Source organism: Geotrypetes seraphini, chromosome 6 (assembly GCF_902459505.1).
Source record: "Geotrypetes seraphini chromosome 6, aGeoSer1.1, whole genome shotgun sequence".
In the NCBI taxonomy this organism is placed as follows: domain Eukaryota; kingdom Metazoa; phylum Chordata; class Amphibia; order Gymnophiona; family Dermophiidae; genus Geotrypetes; species Geotrypetes seraphini.
In genome coordinates this window covers 146041332-146068323 of record NC_047089.1, presented here as the reverse complement: position 1 = coordinate 146068323, position 26992 = coordinate 146041332, and the positions used below count along the sequence as shown (strand labels likewise).

General features: G+C 47.2%; 1 protein-coding gene across 4 annotated transcripts in view; it reads left to right on the top strand.

Annotated features, from left to right (window-relative positions):
• Positions 1-26992, top strand: part of RFX8 (RFX family member 8, lacking RFX DNA binding domain) — a 169325-nt gene that overhangs the window by 48592 nt on the left and 93741 nt on the right. The window lies entirely within an intron of this gene.

The following is a 26992-nucleotide window of genomic DNA, read 5'->3' as shown; positions in this document are numbered from 1 at the left end:
TATGGCAGTATAGTTGGATTTTGGTATGATCACATGTTCTACCATGTGTGTGGCACTACTAGGCTTTCCCATACCAGGTGCTGCCATTCTAGAGACATGTACTGTTTTATTCAGATCTTTGTGGGTTGGGAAGGGGTTAGTGACCACTAGGGGAGGGGGAGGGTCATCACAATGCCTCCAGTGGTCATCTGGTCAGTTTGGGTACATTTGATTATCACCACAAGATGTCCGAGTGATAAGCCCACCGAAAACCTACTCAAAGCCCGCCCTTATAAAGTTTAAAGTTTATTAGGATTTTATATACCGCCTATCAAGTTTATCTAAGCGGTTTTACAATCAGGTACTCAAGCATTTTCCCTATCTGTCCCGGTGGGCTCGCAATCTATCTAACATACCTGGGGCTATGGAGGACTGAGTGACTTGCCCAGGGTCACAAGGAGCAGCGCGGGGTTTTGAACCCACAACCCCAGGGTGCTGAGGCTGTAGATCCAACCACTGCGCCACACACTCCTCCAACATGCTCCCTCAAACTCTGGACTTGCAGCAGCTAAGAAACCTAGCTAGACATCCAGAAAGTCAGCTTTGAAAACCAGCATTTGAAAGTTTTGATGATAAAAATCATCCAAGTGCCGATTTATGCCTATTTTTTGGATCTGGAGAGCTAATATTAAGAAATATAATCAGGAGATTAGGACTGCAAGAAAAAATTATTATGTTACTAAGATAGCCAGATCAAACAATCAAAGTAGCACTCTTTTCAAACTTTGGCACTCATTATCTTTAGTAAACACAACATCGAAGCAAATTCATATTCCAACTGCTGAGGAGTTAGATAAATTATTTAATAGCAAAATTACTCTCATTAGGAACATCTTTCCTGCTATCAATCCTGATGACTTCTCTATGTGCTCCAATGAGTTAACAATAACCTTTGTGGACCGTTTCTGTCTTTGACCTTGTTTCGGAATTCCAAGTTTTAAAACTATGTGAAAAATTGAAGAGGTGCAGTTGCACTCTGGATCCTTTTCCCTCCTATCTCTATGGGGATATTCCCCCCACAGGCTATTACTTGACTGACTTTACTACTAAACCATTTTCTCAGTAGTGGTCATTTCTCGTTGAATATGGGCAATATCATTTTAACACCTTTGCTGAAAAGTGCTGATATGGACCCTTCGGTCCCCTCTCATTATCGCCCAATTGTGAATATACCTCTAATGACAAAAATGATGCAATCAGTTATTTCTAGTCAACTTTCCAACTATTTAGAAAAATTTTCTATCCTGTTGCCATTTCAACATGGATTTAGACCAAATTTTAGCAAAGATTCAAAATTTACAGATGCAAAATAAATATGTGGTGTTGTTACAATTCAATCTGTCGACTGTGTTCGATGTGGTTCATCATGATATTCTGATCTGTATGTTAGCCGACATAGGTTTACATCATGTGGTCATAGATTGGTTTAGCAAATTCCTCTCGCTGCGCTCCTATTAGTTATGTCTAGAGGGTGAGGCTTCATCTTCATGGACACCTAATTGTGGGGTACCGCAAGACTTCCCCTTGTCACCAATTTTTGTCTTTCCCCTGCAGAGACTATGGGCTCCTTTTACTAAGGTGCGCTACTGGTTTTAGCGCGTACTACAATGCCGAGCAAGCTAAAAGCTAACACCTCCATAGAGCTTGCGTTAGTATTTTTCATTTAGCCCTATATTAACTTATGTGGATGATATTTTTATTTTATTGGAAGTCAGTCCTGATCTCAATAATTTGGTTTTGGGCATTGACAGTTGCATTTCCAAATTACAGATGTGGATGACATCCATTGAAATGAAACTGAATGCTTCTAAAACCAAATTGCTTAGGATCGGGCCTAGATTAGAAAATCTCCCTGCTGATGTTACATTGAAATAAGGCATTTCATTACACCTAGATTTTTCCTCCAGAATTTTAGGTATTATTTTGGATTCTTCTCTTACATTTCATGATCAGATAAACTCTTTAGCAAAGAAATGTTTCTTTAGCGTGCGTATGCTGAGGAAAGTTAGATTGCTATTTCATCATGAACATTATTTATTATTGGTACAGTCCACTGGGTATTAAACAGGGTAGTTAACTTTAGACCGACTACAGTTGATACAAAACACAGTGGCTAAACTTATTTTTGGAAAGAGGAAATATGATCATGTATCCCCATTACTGAGAAAACTTCACTGGCTCCCAGTTTGCTATAGGATACAGTTCACGTGCGCATGTGTTATCTTTAAATTCCTTTATGTAATAGTTGACCCTTCTATCCCTCTATGTTGAAATGCTGCTAGATCCTGTTATTCAAGGATTACAACAATATATCAACTACCATTTCCTTCCTCTAGAGGACTTAAATGTGCTGGGAAGCTTAGCAAATCTATGGTATTTAAACTGGTTGAAATTTGGAATAGGCTTCCTGACTCCACCAGACTGATAGGACAGCTTCTACAATTCCGGAAAGATCTAAAAACTTGGTTGTTTACACTATATCTGAAAAGCTTACCTGCTGAAGTGCTGTAGCAATAGTATACCCTAATCTTTTTAGTTTTTTAATCAATTCTACATTTTAATTCTAATTCTAGTGTTGTCTTTGAAATGATTCACTAATAACTACTCCACTCTTAGGCTTTCTCTCACAGGCTTATTCTTATGTCATTCTAATTTAAACAATTGTGAACCGAGTCGAGCTCCTTCGGGAGATGACCTGGTATATAAACTGAAGATTAGATTAGATTAGATTTTGAATGTCCCTGATAGCCTATTGGTTAGCGCAGAAGACTGAAAACTAGCATGACCAGGATTTAAATCCTGCTTCTGGTAACATAATGGTTATAAAAAAAAAAAAAAAAAGGCTTCCAGGGATGATCTGGGAATCAACAGACCAATGTGCTTGACATTGGTAACTTACACAATACTGTAAATTATGCATATTCCCATTGCATTAGGCACCCACAGTTGTACCAAATCTTACTGCAGATGCATAAGTGTAAGGCATAAGAACATAAGAATAGCCATACTGTGTCAGACCAATTGTCCTTTTAATCCAGTATCCTGTTTTCAACAATGGCCAATCTAGGTCACAAGTATTTGGCAGAAACCCAAATAGTAACAACATTCCACGCTATTGAGTTCAGCACATGCAGTATCAATGCTGATACTAGGTTGTGTGAGTATTCTAGAACAGAATCTAGGCGTCGTTATGGCTGTAGCAATGGCGTTCTTGCAGCGACGTAGCGGAGCACCAGAAGCACGCCTAAATGGCTGCAGTTAAGCATATCCTAAGTTGTCAGGGTAGGAAATTTCTCCTCTGACTGAAAGAAGCCATTTCTGGCTCACCAAGTTAAGGCACCTGGTTGCACCTTGTTCATCCTCTCCAGCCCTCATATTTTCTCAAATGTTATACTATTTGCAGGCTGTGAGGCAGGAGACATGCCAGCCCATGCCCCCCCCCCCCCCGAAACATAGCACAGCTACCCTGTTTGCCACCCCCTAATGGCCACCCCACTTCTCTCCTTTGCAGCCTGGGCTTCATGGAATACTAGTTAAGACAAAGGTCAATGTGACAAAGTAGATGAATTTAAAATGGTGCTTATTAAGGAAACACTAATGCCCGGATGCTACTCAAAGTAGTTGTCCCCCATATCACACTGAATGAGCTCTGGCCTTCCTTTTGTAAATAAGCGCAAGATCAAAAATGGTTTAAGATTTTTATTGTAGGACGTCATGTCACTTCCTAGACATTCAATCTAGAATCCTTGCACAGTCCAGGAAAGCAGCATGCAAGTGTAACATCATGCAACTGCAGTTCGATGAGATGGATGACAGGTATGCAGAGTAAGCAACGCCTAGATCCAACTGTGGTTGAATTGTTAAGGTCCCATAATCTTCTCCTGGTAGGAGAAGGCAGGCTGTAGAAAAAGGAAGATGAATTGAGACAAATTAAGAGTATATTGGTGACTTTAGGCTCTCTTTTACAAAGGTGTGCTAAATCAATGCATGCGCTAACTGCTAACGCGTCCATAGGATAACATGCACATGTTAACATTTAGCACACGTTAATGGTGCCCTAAAGGGCAACATGTTTAGCACATGCTAAATATTAACACGTGCATGTTATCCTATGGACGCGTTAGCAGTTAGCGCATGCTAAAAATAAAAGTAAAATGTAAAAGTTCTCTCAAAAAATCATCAAGAAGTACACCCTTGTGAAGGTAAAAAAGTGTGAAACATGTTAGCATTGTGAAAATGTATTTAATTCATCACAAGGGCTATTCAGGGAAGAGGTATAGTTATTACAGTGCAGATGGTAAGCAAAATTTGCAGTCAAGTAAAGGATATCTAGCGTAAGCAAACAAAGGTTGCAATACATCATTCTCACCTATTCTTTCTGCTTTGGCATTTGAGCTGCTGGTAATAACTCTTTGCCCAGGTGCAAGCTGTGTGCTGAACCCAGTTTTAACAGGCCTGCTCTGTATTTTATAATATATCTGTATTTTTACTGTATTATTGTATCTCGCTGATTGTCCAGTTCTTGTTAGTGTAAACCACCTAAAATTTTTGGTTATGGCGGTATAAAAGAATAAAGTTATTATTAGCCACTCTGGGGACCTGAAATCAGGAGAAAAGGGGGAAAATGTTAGAAAGACATCTGTGGCAAAAGTAAAAAAGCAAAGTTGTGGGAGAATATGTCACAGCACAGTCTGAAAATAACACCTAGATTGAGCAGAAGCACAAACACTGTTGGACTCCTAAAAAGAAGAGGCAGCTGCATCTGAACCCTTTTTATAATAAGGATGCCTAACAATTGCCACCAAAACCATGTCCACCAATTGAATGTCCTTTGGGTGTTTTTCCACACACACATGAGCAATAGTTATCACACTGGCAATAGTGATCAAATGAGTTCTTATACTGAACCAGTCCTCAACTGATTAGTCTTTTGAGCTGCCTCTATATGATTCTAAAAAGAATTACCTTTTGCTCTATGAGTTAAAGCACTGCTTCCATCTTCCCAACATCATAGGTTCCACTCTTGGGTACGGTTAACACATATTCATGTAACTTGCATATCCATTTTCCTGGCACCAAAATTTCAAATAGCATGGGTGTTTTTTCAGCAAACACCTGGAAACAATTTTTATCATCACTAATTCTCAGACCTGCTAATGGCCCTGTGGAATGGAGAGAGTTGAGGCAGATATCAGGGGGACAAAAAGTTAAAGGAGAATCACCATAAGCAATAACACAGAATGGGAGTCCAAAAGAAGAAATCAGTTCTGCCTGAGCTTTTTTGTAATAAAGACATCTAAGTAGCTAGCAATATATCATTCTCACCTGGATTTGGTATCTAAGCTGCTAGCAAGGAGTTCCTTGTATAGGTGCAGCATATTCACCTGATGAAAAATGTTAGAAAGACATCAATTGCAAATTACTATAGTTGCTAATGGTCCTGTGAAATGGAGAGAGTTGTGGCAAATATAGAAAAGAAAAAGTTAAAAGATAATCAGGAAAGGTAAGGTCTCAGAAATCAGCATAAGCAATAATACAGAATGGGAGTCCTAAACGAGAAAACTCTGTTCTGATGGACCTTCTTATAGTAAACACGCCTAAGTAGGTGTTTGGGTGTACTTTGGCTATTCCTTTGCTTAAACATATTTGAGTTGAGCTTTAAAAATAATCTGCAGCAATTCTCAGATGTCTAAAGCAGCCTGTTCTCTCATCCTTAACCCCCCTCCCCACACCATCACACACTCCTCAGGTATGAAACCACACCCCCAATTCTAAAGCCAAGCTGAATTTACCAATTGTAATGTCTCTAGGATACATCTCAAAACATGTACTTTCCTTAAACACCTGTCCAAGCCCTCTGAAATTTTAGTAAACTCTTATACCTATTGCCCTGTGTGCATATTGCATAAAAATAAATACATTCCTACCATAGTGGCTTGTAGTTGAGAGCAAATGGATGTATCTGATGCACAATGTTGACCTCATTGTGAGATCATCAAGATGCACCTAGATGGCAGATTGTCACTAAAAAAATTGAACATGTTTTGAGGTATCCAAACATCATTTGCATTTGACCTTCAGAGGATGGGAGAGGTGCAATTAACTGTTGAGCCACAACCACTTCCTTTGAGGTAGATGTTTCTTACCATGAGAGCTTAGGATATCCTAGCCATGGCAAGATCAAAATAAGTGTGCCCGCAAACTGCATAATGCTGATGAAAAACAGCAAAGTCCACCATGTATTCTCCTATGAGAGCTAATAGAAAGTTGTTAAAATGAGTGAATTTGAACTGGTGAGCTTGAGGAGATGGACAAGGTGCCTTAACTTGGTGAACCACGAATGGCTTCTTTTTGGCAGGGGAGAAGTTTCCTACCATGACAGCTTAGGATGTCCTAGCCATGTGAAGATGAAAATAAGTTTGCCTGCAAAGGGAAATGTGCTGATGAAAAATTGCAAAGCCCACCATCTAGACTCTCTTATGAGAGCTAATCGGAAGCTGTTAGGAAGTTGTTAAAATTAGTGAAGGTGATAGTGGGAGTTGAACCAGTGAGTTGGAGAGGATAAAGGAGGTGCATTAACTTGGTGAGCTATTAATGCTTTCTTTGTGGCGACTGTGATATAATTCCTAAGCAGCTGATACCTAAGCAGGTCAGTAAGCTATGATATGACAGGGCAGTGTGATAAAGCTGATGTAGCTCAATGTGTTAAAATCCTGTGCTCATCTTGCAAAGGTTGTGAGTTCAACGCCCATTGCATCTTTTAATTGAGACATTCTGCCTTGCAGGTGCACCTTGATGATCTCACAATGAGGTCAGCATTGTGCAGCTGCACACCTCTATTTGCAATGAAGGAAAATGCATGTAAAGGTCTGTATCTGTTTTTTCTATTTTTAAGTTTTGAGAAATGAAGTAATGTTCTTTCTTTGCTTTCAAGAAAGAGCTGATTGCAGCACTGTTTGGTGAGAAAAAAGGGGTTCTTTTTAAGCAGGAAATTTTTCATGTGCTGTAATTAGTAAATCATATTGCTGTTTGGGCAGAAAAGTATGTTTTGCATGCAATATGTTTATATTGATGTGCCCTATTGATATGGTGGCTTATTAAATCTATTAGGAGGGAAAAAAAGATGAATAAAACATTCCTGAACTCTATTTAGAAAATATCATTTCGGAAGCCCAAAGCATGCCTAAGTTTCACCCATAGAAAGTCGCGTTCAGACAAAGCTGAAATCCTACTTAGGCCAGCTTTTCATTCGCCTACAATTTCCACGATGTTTAGACGCAGTCTGCTGCCCAACTAGCGCTATCTCAAGCCTACCCTAACCACACCCAGGTTACACCCACATCTACATACTTAGACACAACTTTTTCTTGAGGACGCGTCTGAAAACTCGCGTCTACATTCTGTATCCAGCCTGGCATGCAGAGTTCTCTGTGTTTTCCCCTTTTAAAGCAACAGGCACTAGCTTATAAATTGTTTCTATAGGACATCCAGGTCATTTTTGTGGATATCTTTTGTTTCATGAGTAAATCAAGGACAATTTTTGTTGTTTACTTGCAATTACATCACTTTCTTTTCCAGAGATAAATAATTAAAAAAAGATTTGACATTGATATGTGAACATTTCTTAAGAAAGAACTGAATATTTCATAGGGTGTCAAAATATTTTTCACATTGACTGTATTTGTTCTATGGCAGATCACTTTTTAAAGTCAATATGAGGATACACAGCACATGCTTTAATCAATAGCTTTAACCTAATCAAGGCATTAACCCTGGAAGCCACTTGGAATTGTAATGCAACAGGTAAAAAATAATGTAATAGGTGCGATTCATTCAGTCATGAATGAATATATTAAGTTGCTAAAGAATTTGTTTAGGAAGCCAATTATTAAACACAGATGTGGCTTTGAAGAAGGACTCTGACTGAGATGAAAACAAAAGTCATGACCTGAATATGTTGCAATTCTATAAAAGTTAGAACCTGTTATAAAAGTTTGCACAAGTATAAAATCCAGAATTAAAATTGATGTTCAGTTAATACAAAAAGTGGTGTTTGAGGTAAAATGTTTCAGTTAAATCGCAACTGTTGCAATGGATATTTTAAGGAATGGAGTTCTGCAACTTGGTAGATTCAGAAAAGAGGAAAAAGAAGCTAGTTAAGAAAATAAGAACATAAGAATTGCCATACTGGGACAGAACAAAGGTCCATCAAGCCCGGTAACCTGTTCTAACAGTGGCCAAACCAGGATCCCAAATAGTAAAACAGATTTTATACTGCTTATCCTAGAAATAAGCAGTGAGTTTCCCCATGCCATCTCAATAATAACCTTTTTTAAACCCTGCCAAAATAACTGCTTTCACCATATTCTCTGGCAACAAAGTCCAGAGTTTAATTACATATGTGAAGAAATACTTTCTCTAGTTTGTTTTAAATCTGTTACATAGTAGCTTCATTGCATGCCCCCTAGTCCTAGTAGGTTTGAAAAGAGTAAACAAGTGATTCACATCTACCCTTAACAGCGGAAGCTGGAGCGGCCCGCTTCTCCCATGCATACCATTTCAACATTAATTACCAATCCCCACCCGCACACCAATGAGACACATAGACCTGAGTGGAAAAACCTGGCCGCAGCCCTGTTTATTGAAAACATATTTAAATACAATTTACATATATTAAACCACATATATTAAACATCCTTAACTAACATTTTCCTGATTAAACCGCCACAATGGAACCCACCATTGTGACCCCTGATCCCGAGCTACCGGCATAGATGAAAATGGCCCCCGACCCTGCCGTCTAAGCAAGAGTCCGAGGGGTGGCATGTCCCCACATGCCCCATTGTCCAGGGTCATCCGACCCACCGGCACGGCTCCCAGCCGGCCTACCACTCATCCCATGATGAGACCAGCCGCCAGTAGCTCGGGATACCGCCAAATAAACCCCCACTACCTCACACGGAACTAACGGGTGGGAGGGCGGGAAAGCTGCCTCGGAGGACCGGAAACCGTTACGGTCCTCCGAGCACTCAGCTTATATACCCCCCCACCCACGCAACCCTGCGGCCCCAATTTAACCTATAGGAGGTCCCTCCCACGGTGGGAAAGACCTCCTCCCTTCTTAAAATTATTTTCCTGCCTACCTGCCCCCTCCTCTCTATCATCCCGACGGACGGCAACGCGGGCCCCCAGCTCCGCGTTAGAGCCGCCCGTCGAGACAGGCTCTCGGGCTTTTTATAACAGCGGAAGCTGGAGCGGCCCGCTTCTCCCATGCATACCATTTCAATATTAATTACCAATCCCCACCCGCACACCAATGAGACACATAGACCTGAGTGGAAAAACCTGGCCGCAGCCCTGTTTATTGAAAACATATTTAAATACAATTTACATATATTAAACCACATATATTAAACATCCTTAACTAACATTTTCCTGATTAAACCGCCACAATGGAACCCACCATTGTGACCCCTGATCCCGAGCTACCGGCATAGATGAAAATGGCCCCCGACCCTGCCGTCTAAGCAAGAGTCCGAGGGGTGGCATGTCCCCACATGCCCCATTGTCCAGGGTCATCCGACCCACCGGCACGGCTCCCAGCCGGCCTACCACTCATCCCATGATGAGACCAGCCGCCAGTAGCTCGGGATACCGCCACGGGCCTGCAACTCGTTGCAGGCCCCCCCAACAATGAACAGAGCTGCGGTTAGAGGTCAAGCACTCTTTCACAACAAGAAGCAAAATCGTCTAACAATAGATCCCACCCAATGTCTGAAAGATGCACTCTATCCCTATAAAACAACCCGGAACAAGAGACATCAACCCAAGAGTGCTTAATCTGTAATCCCCCTCTAGATTCCACCCACCGACCGATCTGACGGTTCACCTTAATGAGCCCTCTGGTCCACCTGCGCGACACCAACCGCTTGGGGCGCGGTATAATGTCAGACCAGACAATCCGAGCAGCAGGAAACCAACCCCGAATCACCCCGATATCATCGATTACAGTGTCAATTAAACATTTCCCGCTAAAAGAGTCAACATCGTTGCCCCCGAGATGAAGCAGCAACAGATCCGGACGCCGAGCACGATGTCGAAGGTCATCAAGAAGAGGCAGCAGCTGATGCCAACGCATGCCTCGCTGACCCCACCACGAGACGTAGACTCCGCGCCGACGAAGGCCCAAGTGTTGACCGCACGGTCTGACCACCGCACGCTCCCCCGCCCAATGGACGAAGGAGTGCCCAATGATCCAAACCGACAGTAATCGCTGAACAGCATCTGCAAAGCAAAACTCAGCAGTCACGCCCAGCACATGTTCCCGTAAACCCATAGGTTAGTAACAGACAGCCATGCAGTGAACCAAAGCAACCCACCCCAATGCAATCACCCCCCAACACCGATAGCTGCATCACCCATCAACTCCGGCTCCCCCGCTGTGACCCTGACAGGCCGGAACCCGCCGGACGAATGTAACCACGATAAGCCGTGGACGACCAACGGCCAATCTGTTGAATAGCCGCAGCAGGCACTCCCGCCTCAAAAGCACTAGTAGCCGCACCGATGCGGAAGGAGTGGGTGCCGTAGCGCGCCGGCTCCTCACCACACTGACTCAGAGCCCGCCGCAAGACCGCTAAAAATTGATATCGCGTGAGCCGAGCCCCATCCACATGGATCAACAAGGCCAAATCTAAAGGAGGACGAACCGCCATATAGGCATCCAGGGACAGGACGGGGCACGAAGCACAACCCGCCACACGGTGTAGAACCACCATGCGTCCCCTGCCCAGCTGGTCCGACTTAGAACGGGCGATAAAGAGGCGCACCGAACTCTGATCCATCCGAACTTGGCTAAACTGGAGACCCCTGGAACCCATGCCGTCCGCTGGGTGAACTAGCAATTCCCCCACTCGCAAGGCTCCGAAAAAGGCCAAGGAAAAAGCTGCCCTGAACAAACTGGCTTCAAAGGCTGAGTTCGCTACCACCGGCAATACCTCAATAAGACGGGATAGCAAGGCATGCGTGACCGGCAGCCGAGAATCGGGCAGCCGCGGAGCCACCCTACCCCAGGCCGCCAGCATCCGGCGGGGCAGAAAACCTGACGCAGGGCATGACCAACCAAAGGCTTTACAAAAGAAAGCAAAACCCGCTAAGTGTGCAGTCGCCGCACTACGGGAATAGCCCTCCAGATGAGAACCGGCCAGGAAATCAGCCAGCAATACCTCAGATACTGGGCCTGGTACCCAACCCCGGGCGCACAGGAATCCGAACACAGTCGAGAAACCCCGATTGTACCGGGTCCAAGTGGAAGGAGCTACCGACTGCTGCAACATTCGCCAGATCCGCTCACCACCAGGTCCCACAAACGCTCTGGCATCGGAGACCCTTCCGCCTTCGCTGCAGGGGCCAGCTCCCGAAACTGCAAAAATTGAAAACGAGAGAGAGCGTCAGCAAGCCTGTTCTGAACGCCTGGTACGTGACGAGCCCTAATGTACAAGTTAAGGCGTAAACAACGCAGAATAAGCTCTCGCATCACAGCATTCACCTGCAAACATCTGGCAGCCTGCCGATTCACAACTGCTACCACTCCCATGTTGTCACACCAGAAAACGACTCGCCTATTCCTCAACTTTTCCGGCCATAAGTCACACGCCACCAACAAGGGGAAAAGCTCGAGCAAGGTCACATTGCGGGTAACGCCAGCCCGCCGCCAACTCTCCGGCCACGCCGCAGCGCACCAGTCTCCTTGACAATAAAGACCGAAACCCACACCACCGGCCGCATCCGATTGCAGGTCAAGATCTAAACTGGAAACGTCCGGGAACTGGATCGGGAGAGACCCATTAAAATGAGTGAGGAACAACGACCACATCTGCAAATCCGCCCTGATCCCGGCAGTGATACGAACAAAGTGACGACGATCACGAACACCTGACGTTGCAGCCGCCAAACGACGGGAAAAAGCCCGACCCATGGGCAGGACCCGACAAGCAAAATTAAGGGACCCTAACAAAGACTGAACGACCCGCAACGTAGGCTTTCGAGTACCCCGTACCAAGTTGATCAAAGACAGCAACTGACGTACCTTGCACTGAGGAAGCCGAGTCACCATGGACAGCGAGTCGATCTCAATGCCCAAAAAGGTGAGAGATGAAATAGGCCCCTCAGATTTATCCGCAGCTAATGGGACTCCAAATTCCGCAGCTATGTGCTCAAACGTAGTTTTAAGCAGTTCACAATCTTCCGAACCCGCCCCCCCCACGAAAAGAAAATCATCTAAGTAGTGAACTACCGACACCTTCCCCGCTCGCCGCACAGTAACCCAATGGAGGAACGAACTAAATAACTCAAAAAAGGCGCATGATATCGAGCAACCCATTGGCAGACACCTATCAAAATAGAATGCACCTTCGAACCTAAACCCCAGTAAAGGATAGGAGGACGGATGAACCGGTAGCAACCGGAATGCCGATTCAATGTCAACTTTGGCTAACAAGGCTCCACGGCCAGCAATGCGCACCAACTGTAAAGCACTATCGAAAGAAGCATATCGAACCGAACAGATGTCACGAGGAATGCCATCGTTCACCGAGTGCCCCACAGGTCTGGATAAATTATGGATCAAACGGTATTTACCAGGCTCCTTTTTAGGAATGATCGCTAACGGTGACAACACCATCACCGGGAATGGGCGCTCCCGAAAGGGACCAGCAACCCGCCCCCTGTCGAGTTCCTCACGCAACTTCCGCCTCACCACCTCCCGCAACTGAGATACAGAAGACGCGTTAGAAGCCTGCACATTAGATTGAGGCATCGAACAAGGAATTACAAAACCCTCGCGGAATCCCTTAGCTAAAACCCCTGCCGCCCTAACATCCCTGTATTGGTCCAACCAAGGCTGCATGACATCCACCCGGACCGGAGTGGGCAACCCCTGATCCCCCAAGTCACTTGGCTGGGGCGGAAGGCGCCCCAACACCTCTCTTGGGGCATTTGAGCGCCGAGTGCGCTTGCCCACACGAGGAACAGGCATGACGGAAGCGGCATTCTGGAAAGGAACAGGACGATTTATTAAATAGCCAACAGACGCCTGGGCCACCCCCCGCCCCAGGACCTCCCGGGGGACGAAAGGAACGAGCTACCCCAGGGAATGGAGACCCCGGCTTACCAGAAGTACTCGGGACAGACCCACCGGGTTTCGCCATATGCGTCAACCACAGGTTGATGTCTTGCGTGCCCCAAGACATGTGCCTGTTCTCCTCCATCTTATCCCGAAACGCTTCATCATAATTAAGCCACGCCCACCCACCGAACCGCTGATAAGCATCGAGAATGGAGTCCCCATAGGCCAGCAGAAGACCATAGTCCTGAGGACGCTCTCGCCCCCAGACACTGGCTAACCTCAGGAACGCCCGCGTCCAGTTCAAGACATTGCGAGATACCAACCCCACCTTCGGCTTCCCCACCGCCTTCTTAGTTTTCTTTTTACGTCCGCGCACCCGACCCTCTAAAAGCTGAAAAACATCAATACAAGCACGCTTCCTAATCTTACGACGCAGGGACCGCGGAACCTTTTCCCACAATTCCGATAGCGCCACGAGGGCAGGGGCCCCCCGATCGTCACCTTCCTGTGCTTGCCCCGCCCCCGCAACCCGCCTCAGTGACTCCGACGAAGAAGACGACGTTGAAGAAGAAGAAGAGGAGGTTAAAGAAGACGAAGAGGACGAAGAAGAAGCCCTAGCCCTACGGCCCTTCTTACTCTTCCCCTTCCCCTTTCCCCTCCCCCTCCTCCCTTTGCCCCCACACCCAGCCACAAGGGCCATGTTACCCGTAGTCCTGTCGCTGTCAGTCCTGCGTCCGGCAACCTCCGCTCCAGGAGTGGCGCCTTCCGAAGCAACCACCATCGCCGAACTTCCACGATCTACTCGCTCCGGCTCCTCGACTCTCGGCTGATGAGCAGCAGCCTGTCCGGCGCTCGATACGTTCGCCACAGACGTTCCGGCACTGCTCTCCCGTCCAGCGATGACATCCTGGGGGAAAAAATCCAAAGAGGGGCCAGCAACCTGCACGGTATGAGGGTATGTTAGCCCCAGATTCCTAGCCCCCCGCTGTTGCTCACCCGTCCCCTCAAAACCCCGCGGTCCACCCCCTACCATAGCCCCAGCGCCCCAAGGCGGAGGCAGAACAGCTCCAGGAAGCGGAGGCGGACCCACTGCCCAGGGAACAGAACCCCAAGGAGCCCCCCAAGGCCCCGACAACCAAGGCGGCCACCAACCAGGGGAGCTGACCGGGAACCCCCGACCCGGCCCCGACGTAGACGGAAGGGCCGGAGGGTCCAACAACCCCCTCGCCATAGATTCTCCCCCCCTTATGGAAGAAGCCGCCTCCCCCCCCTGTTCTAAACCCGACCCATTTTCGGCCATCCCGACAGCATCCAGCACAGCCACCGGCAAGCTGGAAGCTGCAGGAATCCCATCAGAAGGAGGGCCCATAACCCCCCCGGAGGCCCCAGCTGGAGTTACCCGCAACCCGGCTCTACCCTGAGACGCCCCACGGCTCCTCCCCCTGACAACCGGCCTCCTGCCACCGCCCCTGCGGGTCGACCCCGCGCCACTAGTCAGAGCCGGCACCACCCCTGCAACCTCCAGCGCTATCGCCGTTCGGGCTGCCGAACGGGAGCGCCTTGGAGGCAAAGATCTACCCCTCCCAGCCGCATTACTCACCGGCTCCGGGTCCGCCTCGTCCAACGAGTCTCCGGCCATTAGGGACAACTCACACGGATCCAGAGAGTCCTCGACACGCCGAGCAGCCATCTCCCTCAAACCAGCCCCGCTCCGAGAAAAGAAGACGCCACGTGGTAGGCCTTATACCGCTCGACTCGCCGATATCCCCGTAAGCTGCCTCGGAGGACCGGAAACCGTTACGGTCCTCCGAGCACTCAGCTTATATACCCCCCCACCCACGCAACCCTGCGGCCCCAATTTAACCTATAGGAGGTCCCTCCCACGGTGGGAAAGACCTCCTCCCTTCTTAAAATTATTTTCCTGCCTACCTGCCCCCTCCTCTCTATCATCCCGACGGACGGCAACGCGGGCCCCCAGCTCCGCGTTAGAGCCGCCCGTCGAGACAGGCTCTCGGGCTTTTTATTCTTCTCCGACTCAATATTTTATAGGCCTCTATCATATCACCACTAAGCCATCTCTTCTCCAAGCTGAAAAGCCCTAGCCACTTTAGTCTTTCTTCATAGGGAATTTGTTCCATCCCTTTTATCATTTCTGTTGCCCTTCTCTTTACCTTTTCTAATTCCACTATATCTTTTTGACATACAATGACCGGAATTGAACACAGTATTCAAAGTGTGGCTGTATCATAAAGCGATAGAAGGGCATTATAACATTTTCAGCTTTGTTTTCTGGAGGAAAGGCATGAGACGGGAGATATTATAGAAATGTTTAAATACCTAAGTGGAATAAATGCACATGAGGCAAATCTCTTTCATTTGAAAGGAAGCTCCAGAATAAGAGGACATAGAATGGAGTTAAGAGGTGATAAGTTCAGGAAAAATCTAAATAAATACTTGGGAGGCCCTGGTGGTAGTGAAACTACCGATGGCATAGCTTTCAGCTTCTCAGATGCACACAAACCCATGTCGTACTAGGGAGAAGATTCAAATTTCAGGACAATGATCCCAATCAAATAGCAGAAGTACTAATGGTGTTTCTCAGCAAGAACTGTTCTGATAAAAATGGGCAGAAGATACATCATTCTGCTATACAAAGTTGGTAGGTCTTTGCCATAAATGTTTTATGGATGTTATTGCTTAAAAAGGGCCTTACATTAAATACTGATTCTAGGCGTATGAAGACTAGTTGTTTTTTTTATTTGTTTGAATATTTCTATAATTCTTTCAAGTTGAATGTGGACTGTGTTGTGTAGATCAAATAAACAAACTTCTACTGTATGGGGAAATTTTATAAATACATTATCTTCAGTATATGATAGTGTTATACTGTATATATGCATTAAACGCAACTTGTAAATTTATCCCACGTAAAAGTACATACAATGACAGGATGAGTATACTTGAACAAGACTAATGCAGACATGTTCGGAGGTGCATTTAGATCAGTGGTTCCCAACCCTGTCCTGGAGGACCCCCCAGGCCAGTTGGGTTTTCAGGATAGCCCTAATGAATATGCATGAGAGAGATCTGCTTATAATGGAGGTACCAGGCATGAAAATCTGCTCCATGCATATTCATTAGGGCTATCCTGAAAACCTGACTGGCCTGGGGTTCTCCAGGACAGGATTGGGAACCACTGATTTAGATAAAGGACAAGCACATACTTTATGTAGAAAGCATGCATAAATGTCCACAGTTCACTGTGGTTTCTGCAGGTTTTTGTAGGCCAGTATTAGAGAATAGCATGTGGCGGTTACCCGTGGCTAGCCACGTTTAGCCGCGGGTAGCCCGCCGGAACGGGGAAAGAAAAAATAGCAGTCGCTGCGGGGATGGGGACAAGGCCATTCAACGCCCCGTGGAGTGGTGAATGGTCTTGTCTCCACAGTGAGGTATCAAGGATCGCACGGTCCCCGCAGCCACCGCCCGTAGCATTTAGCCAGCTCCCTCCCTCCACCTCACCTTATATTCTGAGTTTGCCGGCTTCCTTTTTCCCTGAGCCGCACGCATTCAAAAAGCCGTGCACGCGTGGCTGTGTGAGTCAATCAATCTTCTCCTTTGACGCAACCGGAAACAAGAAGTTGCAGGAGAGGAGAAGTTTGATTGACTCGCGCAGCCACGTGTGCATGGCTTTTTGAACGCGTGCAGCTCGAGAAAAAGAAAGCCGGCAAACTCGGAATATAAGGTGAGGTGGAGGGAGGGTGTGGGCTGCTGGACCTTTCATAGATCGGGGTAAGGGAGAAAATCCCTAATGGGAACATTAAGAGGTTTGTGTTTCCTGCTATGGCACTCTAGAAGCTTGAAAATTGGAGCCACAATGAATATGCTGTTCTTTTTCTATGTAAAAATTGTGTATATGTGAAAATAGAAAATGTGGGTACTTCAGATTGGTTTGCTTGTGGGGGGTTTTTAGACTCTTCTATCTTGCTCATTTTTTGTTAGTAAAATTATTTTGTATTGGAACAAGCTTCTCTAGGTGTGACATATTGTTTAAGTGGAATGAGTATGATGCCATACGCTGATTTCACAGCTATTGCTTTTCACACTACAGAAACCTAATTCCAGACATTGCAGTTAATGGAGTATTTTTGTGTTGCAACCTCTAAAGGTGAACTCTTACCTTTACCAGAAAGATCCCTAACAAAAATCTAGTTACAAAAATAAATAAAAGTAATAAGGTGAGAAGGGGTGGTTAGAAAGGTAAGAACAAGGAAACAGGAACATATCACCTAATATTTAAAGCAGTTTAATCGCATAGGAGGGGCTCCTGCCTCGTTAAATCACTTGTAAGTTACTGAGGCTTATATGGATGCTGCAGGGACGGTGACGGGGCGGTGAATGGGATGGCAGGGGCGGTGAAAGGGACGGCAGTGATGGTGACGGGGCGGTGAAGGGAACGGCGGTGACGGGGCGATGCAGAGGATGGTGGGATGGGGCGGTGACAGGGACAGTTTTTTTCCCCCGTGTCATTCTTTAGCCAGTTTTAGGCACCTATGCAAGACCTGAATGGTGACCTCAAGAAAAATGTAGTACGCAAAAGATAAGTGAAGTACAGTGGAACCTTGGTTTACAAGCATAATTCATTCCAGAAGCATACTCGTAAACCAATTTACTCGTATATCAAAGCGAGTTTCCCCATAGAAAGTAAGGGAAATTCGCTTGATTCGTTCCACCTCCCATCCCCCCCACCCCCAGCCACCAGCACTGCTCCACCCCACCCCATCATATACCCAAAAGACCCCCTCACCCCCGAGGCCACTAGTGTGCTTCCACATCTCTGGCATGGCCCCCCGCCCATAAACACTGCCCCTCCGCCAACCGGCATTGCCCCCCCCCTCGCAAACGCCCGCTACCCTTCCCGCGCAAACTGGCATCCCCTGCCCGCCAACCCAAACTGAAAGCTTACCTCCCAATGTGGCACTGGCACACAGCACCAACCCATAGGAGGTGCCAGTGCTCGAAGATCGTGCCTCTCCTCCGACTGGGTCTTGAGCATCTGCGCATGCTCAAGGCCTTCTGGCTCTCATTCTCTCCAAGAATCTCAGAGAGAGGCGGGAGCCAGAAGGCCTTGAGCATGCGCAGATGCTCAAGGCCCGGTTGGAGGATAGGCACGATCTTCAGGCACTGGCACCAGCACCTCCTGTGGGTTGGTGCTGCGTGCCGGTGCCACATTGGGGGGTAAGCTTTCAGTTTGGGCAGATGGGGATACCAGTTCACATGGGGGGCAGGTGTTCATGAGGGGGGTGATGCCGGTTCGCAGGGGGCAGTGTTTGCAGGTGGGAGCGATGCCAGTTAGCGGGCGGGGGGACTCGCAAATCGAGTTAATGCTTGGTTTGCAAGTCACGATTTGCGAGAATGTTTTGCTCGTCTTGCAAAACACTCGCAAACCGGTGCACTCGTAAACCGAGGTTTGACTGTAATGACATTTATGTTTTGTATCATTTTTACCTTCTGTAAATGTTTTTGTGAATCTTTATGCTCAATTTTATGGGGTATGGCCTATAAAGTGAATAATTTTTGTAGGTTTTTGTATAGTAAGAATCATATCTACATATACAGTATAATTTTTATAATACAAGATATTAAGTTGAATCCATTCTTTCTTCCACCTGCACAATATTTCCTGCACTGCTCCTTGTGACCCTGGTCAAGTCCCTTTATCCTCCATTGCCCCAGGTACATTAGATAGAATTTGACCCCACTGGGACAGATAGGGAAAATGCTTGAAGTACCTGTAGGTAAACCATTTTAAATATGGTTGTAAAACTACAAAAAGGTGGTATATAAGTTCCAATCCCTTTCCCTTTCAACCAAGGAAATGTCTTCATTTGGCTAATTGAAAGACAGCTATTCATAAAACAAGACACTAATCACCACCAACTAGATTAGCCTCAGATAGCACTATATAATATTTTATTTTTGCTATTCCTGGGTAATAAGTGTTCTCTCTTGATTGCCTATACCACAAAAGTATAGAAAATAACTATCATTCTCTTCAAACTTTGTTTCTGTGACCAGGACAAATTTGTAAACTGATGTTTTAGTATTCTGATTGATATTTGTATACAGTACTCCCCTGAAATTTGTGGGGGTTCCGTTCCAGGAACCCACGCGAATCTTGAAAAACCGCGAATAAGGTTTTTCGTGGGGGAGACGGGAGAGGCAGGAGAGAGCAGCCGGAGCACCAGCGAGAGAAGGAAATCACTCGCTGTATGCTCCGACCGCCTCTTCCTGCACTAAAGTCGGGCCTTACCAGTCAGGAGCTGCGTGTCAAAATGGTGGCATTCCTAATGGGTCTCCAAGGTGGTTTTGCCATGTTTCCCTGCTATCTCTGCCTTTGGGACAGCAAGGACACAAAGGCATACTGCCAAAAGTGGGACTGGCTTCAGCAAACCAAATTTTCTGTAGGGAGAAACAACATCAAATGGTAACCCACTGGTGAACCCCCAGAAGGTGCTGATGTCACCACTCCGCATCATAATGAGTCTAATAAATAATTTATCAGAGCTCTAGATAAGGAGTTGGCAGCCTTTAAGACATCTTCCCTACTCTGTCTGAGGCAAAGGTCAAAGCTAGTGTCTTTGTCAGACAACCGATAAAGAAGATCCTGGAGTGCAAGGAATTTCCCAAATAGCTAACTAGGAAGGAAAACACAGTTTGGAACAGCTATGTTGCAGTGGTTTGGGGCAATCACAAGGCTGAAAACTAAGTGGAGTTGGTTGAGAATCTGGTGAAGAGTAACAGTAAAATGGGCTGTAGGATGTCTCTCATAGTCCATGTCCTTGATGCTCATCTTGAGACATTCAAGGAGAACATGAGAAAATACTCAGATGAGCAAGGTGAGCGCTTTTACTAGGACAGGGGTAGGCAATTCCGGTCCTCGAGAGCCACAGGCAGGTCAGGTTTTCAGGATATCCACAATAAATATGCATGAGATAGATTTGCATCTCAAGGAGGCAGTGCATGCAAATCCATCTCATACCTATTGTCACAATCCGTCCCCTGTGGCTCCGCTCATGCCAGAGCTGCCGGTGACTAAACCCTATCCAGTCATACAGCGAGCTAACCACGGGGATAGGATTGTGACTAGTCCCAGGGAAAAATGTGTATTTCCCTTTAACTTAAAGCAGGCTGAACTGCAGGGAGTAGAGGAAGGGGAGCAGAACAGCTCAGAAGAGCTCCAGAGGAACCTCCCTCCTCCTGTTCACTCTCAGCTGAGACTCATAAGGAAAAACCCAAGACAAGCTAAGCAAACAGTGCAGGTAACTCCTCCCCCTCAGAGAGCAGGGTGTGTCCGGTTGAACAATATAGAGGCTGCTCTGAGGAGAGGAAAGTTAGTTGGCCCTGAGCCAGCTCAGGGAAGGGTCTCTCCTGATTATGTTCCTGACTGTGAGGATGTGATAATGCAGGAAGCTGACACTGACCCTGTTGCCAACCAGCCAGCTCTGCCTGAACCCATGGATTGTGGAGAAAACCTTGGACTGCCTGAAGACATGCTCCTGGAGTGAGGATAAGTGGCAGGTCTGGAGGTTTGTGCAGGCAGTAGCTTTTTTCTGTTGATAAGAGTATTGCTGTGCAGTAGTGCTGTGTGTGGGAAACTGCATAGACTTGTGCTAAGAAAAAAAAAAAAACACGTTTTTTTTTTAGTTAATTCAATTGGCCTGAATTGGGGACTCATGTATGTGAATGTGAGGGAAGTAAATGTTGTGATTTTGGGGAGAATTCACTTAAGATCCAGGTCGGGATAGTGGGGCCATTATTGGCATTCTGAAGTATCAGAAAAGTGATAAGTGAATTCCTTTACTCCCCTCCCCCACCAACAGCTTCTCTGTTGGTTACAGCCAAGCTTTAAGACTTGCTGAGCTTGGAGGCCCAGAACTTGTGTGCGGGGAAAAAAGGTTCCTTTGCCTTCTTAAAGGTAAAGACAACCCCTCTAGAGTTCTGTTAGTGATTGCAATACTGAACTGTTACTTACCTGAATTGCCTGATTGAAGGTAGCAGTGGTAAACCCATTCCGGTGGGTCCACTCAATACTTTATTTTTGATATTTGTTTAAAGCATTCTACTTGGACTTTGATTTTTCTTTGAATGCTTAAGGGAGACGTTGCTCCCATCATCGGTTCACTGAATAAAGTGACTTTGAACAAGTAAAGCTGATTTGTTTTATTTTTATATTTTGATTCCTGACAAGTAAAGATATACCAACAGGACTTCCTTCCTTCATCGGAAGCACGCCGGAGTTGCGCTCGGGTGAGCAGGGACCGGGTTCTGGAGAATACAGGTACCGGCCCTGTCACACTATTCATTGTGGATATTCAGAAAATCTGGCCTACCTGTGGCTCTCGAGGACCAAAATTGCCTACCCCTGTACTAGGATATACTGGACTTCGAATGCTGGAGCCAAGGTAATGAGAACATGTAGGGAGACTACATCCGGGGGCTGATTTGTGAAAGTGACTCACAAATCTCAAAAACCTCACTTCTAATTCTTCTGTGGTCATTTTTGTATAACTTTAATATAAATATATGTTAATTGTGATTCATATGTTGCTTTTTATGACTTTATAAGAATGAAAAGGTGAAAATTTGGCATTTTCATGTTTTAAATATGTAAATTGCAAAATTTGACTATCTTGATCCCATAATCAAAGTTTTATGGAAATAACAAACATTTTCTATACTTTTGAGGCATGAGCAATTAAGAAATTACACTTACTGCCTAGGAATAAAAATCGTGTTATATAGTATAGTCAGTGCTGGGCCATGTCCATGCAACAACTCTAACACTGAGCACACAGAACATTTGGGGCTAAATTTGGTGGGGATAACCACCAGAGCTTATGCAAATCCCAGCCAATCTCCTTCTTGGCCCTCCAAAAGGCCCCCTTCTTTCCTACCCCTCCCTCATGATGTAGGTAGGTTCTTCCTGGGTCTACCAGTATTCTTGGTGGTCCTAATGGGAGCGATAGGAGCAGGAATAAAGCCCGTTCACTCATAAGAACATAAGCAGTGCCTCCGCCGGGTCAGACCATAGGTCCATCCTGCCCGGCAGTCCGCTCCCGCGGCGGCCCAAACAGGTCACGACCTGTCTGCATCACCAGAAGGGACTCCCTTGCCACCTTGTTTTCTCATTTAAGTCCTATCTTCCCATCGTAGTCCTAACCCTCCGGTCTTGCACATGCACGACCTGTTGGGTTACTATACTTATTACCTGGTTAGCTTTCTATGCCTGTGTTACATCCCAGCATCTCTCTCAGTATCCCACGATCCCTTTATCCCTCAGGAATCCGTCCAATCCCTGTTTGAATCCCTGTACCGTACTCTGCCTGATCACTTCCTCCGGTAGCGCATTCCATGTGTCCACGACCCTTTGGGTGAAAAAAAACTTCCTTGCATTTGTTTTGAACCTATCTCCCTTCAGTTTCTCCGAATGCCCCCTTGTACTTGTTGTCCCCTTCAGTCTGAAGAATCTGTCCCTATCCACCCTCTCTATGCCCCTCATGATCTTGAAGGTCTCTATCATATCTCCCCTGAGCCTCCTTTTTTCCAGAGAGAAGAGCCCCAGCCTATCTAATCTCTCGGCGTATGGGCAGTGTTCCAGCCCCTTTACCAGTTTCGTTGCTCTCCTTTGGACTCTCTCAAGTACCGCCATGTCCTTCTTGAGGTGCGGCGACCAATACTGAACGCAGTATTCCAGATGTGGACGCACCATCGCTCGATACAATGGCATGATGACTTCCCGCGTCCTGGTTGTTATGCCCCTCTTTATGATGCCCAGCATCCTGTTGGCTTTTTTCGAGGCTGCTGCGCACTGTGCAGATGGCTTCAGTGATGCATCCACCAGCACACCCAAGTCTCTCTCAAGTCTGCTGTCTCCCAACAATGCCCCCCCCAATTTGTAGTTGAACAACGGGTTCTTTTTCCCTATATGCATGACCTTGCATTTTTCCACGTTAAAGCGCATTTGCCATTTGTTTGCCCAGTCTTCCAGCTTGTCCAGGTCCCTTTGCAGGTCCTCACACTCCTCCCTGGACCTAACTCTACCGCACAGTTTGGTATCGTCTGCAAATTTTATAACCTCGCACTTTGCCTCCTTTTCCAGGTCATTGATAAATATGTTGAAGAGTAACGGCCCCAGCACCGATCCCTGTGGCACACCGCTCGTGACTCCCCGCCAGTCAGAATATTGGCCCTTCACTCCGACCCTCTGCAGTCTACCCGACAACCAGTGCTCGATCCATCTGTGCACATCCCCTCCCACCCCGTGGTTCCACAGCTTCCTAAGCAGCCTTTCGTGTGGCACCTTGTCGAAAGCCTTTTGAAAATCGAGGTAAATGATGTCTATAGGTTCCCCATTGTCCACCCGACTGCTTATTCCCTCGAAGAAGTACAGAAGGTTCGTTAAGCATGACCTTCCCTTACAGAATCCATGCTGGCTTGTTCTCAGTAGGCCATTTCTCTCGATGTGCTCGCAAATACTGTCCTTGATCATAGCTTCCACCATCTTCCCTGTAATTGAAGTCAGGCTCACCGGCCTGTAGTTCCCGGGGTCACCCCTCGATCCCTTCTTGAAGATAGGTGTGACATTCGCCAATTTCCAGTCCTCTGGTACCTCTCCAGTTTTCAAGGATAGGTTGCAAACATGCTGGATTGTGCCCGCTATTTCTTGTCTTAGTTCCTTCAGAACCCTTGGGTGGATCCCGTCCGGGCCCGGCGATTTGCCGCATTTTAACCTGTCTATCTGTTTGAGGACATCCTCCTTACTTACCTCTATGTGTTCCAATTTTTCAGCCTGTTCCCCGCTCATGAGTTCCTCTGAGTCCGGTATATTAGATGTGTCTTCTCTCGTGAAAACCGACGAGAAGAATGTGTTCAACCTCTCAGCTACCTGTTTATCCTCCTTAATCACTCCCTTCCTATCCCCATCGTCCAACGGCCCCACCTCCTCTCTTGCTGGTCGCTTCCCCTTTACGTAACTGAAGAATGCCTTGAAGTTTTTCGCCTCCCTGGCCAGCCCTTCTTCATATTTCCCTTTTGCTTTTCTAACCTCTCGGTGGCATTCCTTTTGGCATTTCCTGTGCGCCAGGTGATTTTCCTCCGTTGGGTCCTTTTTCCATCGCCGGAAGGATACTTTTTTGTCATTTATTGCCCTCTTTACTTCTGTTGAGATCCAAACCGGGTCCTTTGACCGCTTGTTCTTGCCGCCTTTTCTGAAACTGGGGACGTACTTTCTTTGTGCTTCCTGCAGGGTGTCCCTGAATAGGGTCCAGGCGCTTCCTACAGTCTCCATCCTAAGGATGTTTCTGAGCTTCCTCCCCACCATTTCCCTCATAGCAACATAGTTCCCTTTCCTGAAATTGAGCGCAGTCGTTGCGGTCCTCCTTCCTGTGGGTGTCCCCCTTTCTATTGTGAATCTGATCGCGTTGTGGTCACTGTTGCCTAGTGGTCCTCCCACTTCTACCCCTCTTGCAGGCCCCCCTAATCCGTTTAGGATGAGGTCAAGAGTAGCATTCCCTCGCGTCGGTTCCCTGACTAGTTGCTCCATGAAGCAGTCCCTCACAGCTTCTACAAATCCTGTTTCCCTAGTGCAGTTGGAGTGACCCATACTCCAGTCAATCCCCGGATAGTTGAAGTCCCCCATCACTGTTACACTTCCAGTCCTGCATTCTTGTCTCAGTTCAGCTTCCAAGTCGTGTCCGACTCCTTCCGGTGTACCAGGTGGGCGATAGTATAGCCCCAGTTTTATGACTGCACCCTTGTTTCCCGGCAATTTGACCCATAGCGATTCCAGCCCCTCTGCCTTCTTTGCCATATCCATCCCGACCGAGTAGATAGAGTCCTTTATATATATTGCTATGCCTCCCCCCTTCTTGTGTGTCCTGTCCCTCCTGTAGAGCTTGTACCCCGGCAGTGCCACATCCCATTGATTCTCCTCTGTCCACCATGTTTCTGTAATTCCAATTATATCCAGGTCTTCCCCCTTGGCCACAACCTCTAGTTCACCCATCTTGGCCATGAGGCTTCTTGCATTTGCGTACAAGCACCGCAGGTCCCGTCGTCTTTCCTCCACCTCTGTATTTACCTGGGCCGCCTCCCCTTGAACTTCGGTCAGTTCTCCTGTTCCCTGTGCTTCTGCTTTGCTCTCAGCCTTTACCCTCGTAGCTTTGCCCTCAGCCTTTACCCTCGTAGCTTTCGGTTTCCCCACATTCCCTCCACCCCACTTCCCCGCTTTTCCTCTGGGTTTTCTAGCCCTATCGGCCCCCTCCTGGGCTATCATCCCTTGAGCCTCCGTCTGATCCCCTTCGCCTTGTGGCACCCCTATATTGCCCTCAGCTTCAGCCCTCGTGCCACCCAGTCCCCTTGTGTCTCCATGCCCCTTAGTCTCCTCCCAGCAAGCTCCCTTTACCTGATGTTTCCCTCGCTGTCTGATCATAAGATCCGCCGGTCTCTTTACTTCCTCCTTGCAGTCAGCCCGTTCAGCATCTGTTCTGGATACTGTTGTCCGAAGCGTCAACCTCAGATCAGCTGTCGGCTTTCCCCCTCTCCTCAGTTTAAAGCCCTCTCGATCTCCTTCCTCACATTGGCTGCCAGTAGCCTAGTTCCTGCTGTGCTCAGGTGCAGGCCGTCCCGCCGGTAGAGCTTACTCTTTCCCCAGAACGACGTCCAGTTCCTCACAAAGTGAAAGCCCTCCTCCTGGCACCATCTCCTCAACCATGCATTCACAGCCTGGAGGTCTGCCTGCCTCTTTGCATCTGCTCTCGGTACAGGCAGGATCTCTGAGAATGCTATCCTCCGGGTACTCCGCTTCAGCTTTCGTCCCAGGACCCTGAACTGGTCAGTCAGTGTGGCCATTCTGAAGTTCCTCCGACTTACATCATTTGTTCCGACGTGGATTATCACTGCAGTCTCCTCTGTCTCTGCTCCATCCAGGATCCTCTCGATCCTATCAGTGACGTCTCGTGTCTTGGCCCCTGGGAGACAAGTCACCAGCCGGTCCTCCCTTCCTCCAGCTACGTGACTGTCAACCTCTCTCAAGATCGAGTCTCCCACTACAATAGCAGACTTCCCTTTCCTCAGCAACCTCCTCTGTCTCAGGTCCGTGTCCTCGGTGTAGTGCGGTGTCTCTCCCTCGGGGTCCCAGTGAGTAACGGTCTCCTCCTCTTGCGCGGTTCCTCCGCTAGGTCCTTCCCCGGAGTCGCCTTGTGGATCCTGGGTCTCGTCTGCCGACATCCGTCTGTGCAGCTGCTGGTCCTGTTCCTCCACCTTCCTCCTATAGGCCTCCTCGATGAATCTCTCGAGGTCCCTCACCTGGTCCACAATGGGGCCTTCTCCGTCTGTGTCCTTGGTTGACCAGCTCGTTTCCTCCGTGTTGCGCAGTTCCTTCAGTCCCTCCAGTTCCTGGACCCTGACCCTCAATCTGCCGACCTCCATCCTCAGGCTTTCCAGTTCCTGACACCGACTGCATATGTACTCCCGCCTTCCCAAGGGGAGGTAGTCGTACATATTACACTCTGTGCAGTATACCGGAAAGTACCTCTGGGATCCTGGGTCCTCCATCGCTCTCTTGAGGTGCTGGTTTGCTCCTGCTGTGGTAAGAGAGAGAGAAAAGAGAAAGAAAGTAGATTACTTGGTTCTGGTTCCCTCGCAAGGCTCCTTCGCAAAGGCGCTCTCGCTAAGGCGAGCGCCTTTGCCGCTCGCCTTCGCCGCGCGCCGAACGGCTTGGCGCCGTTGGCTCCCTTCTTCTTAAAGGGGAGCCCGGGCGCCGATGCG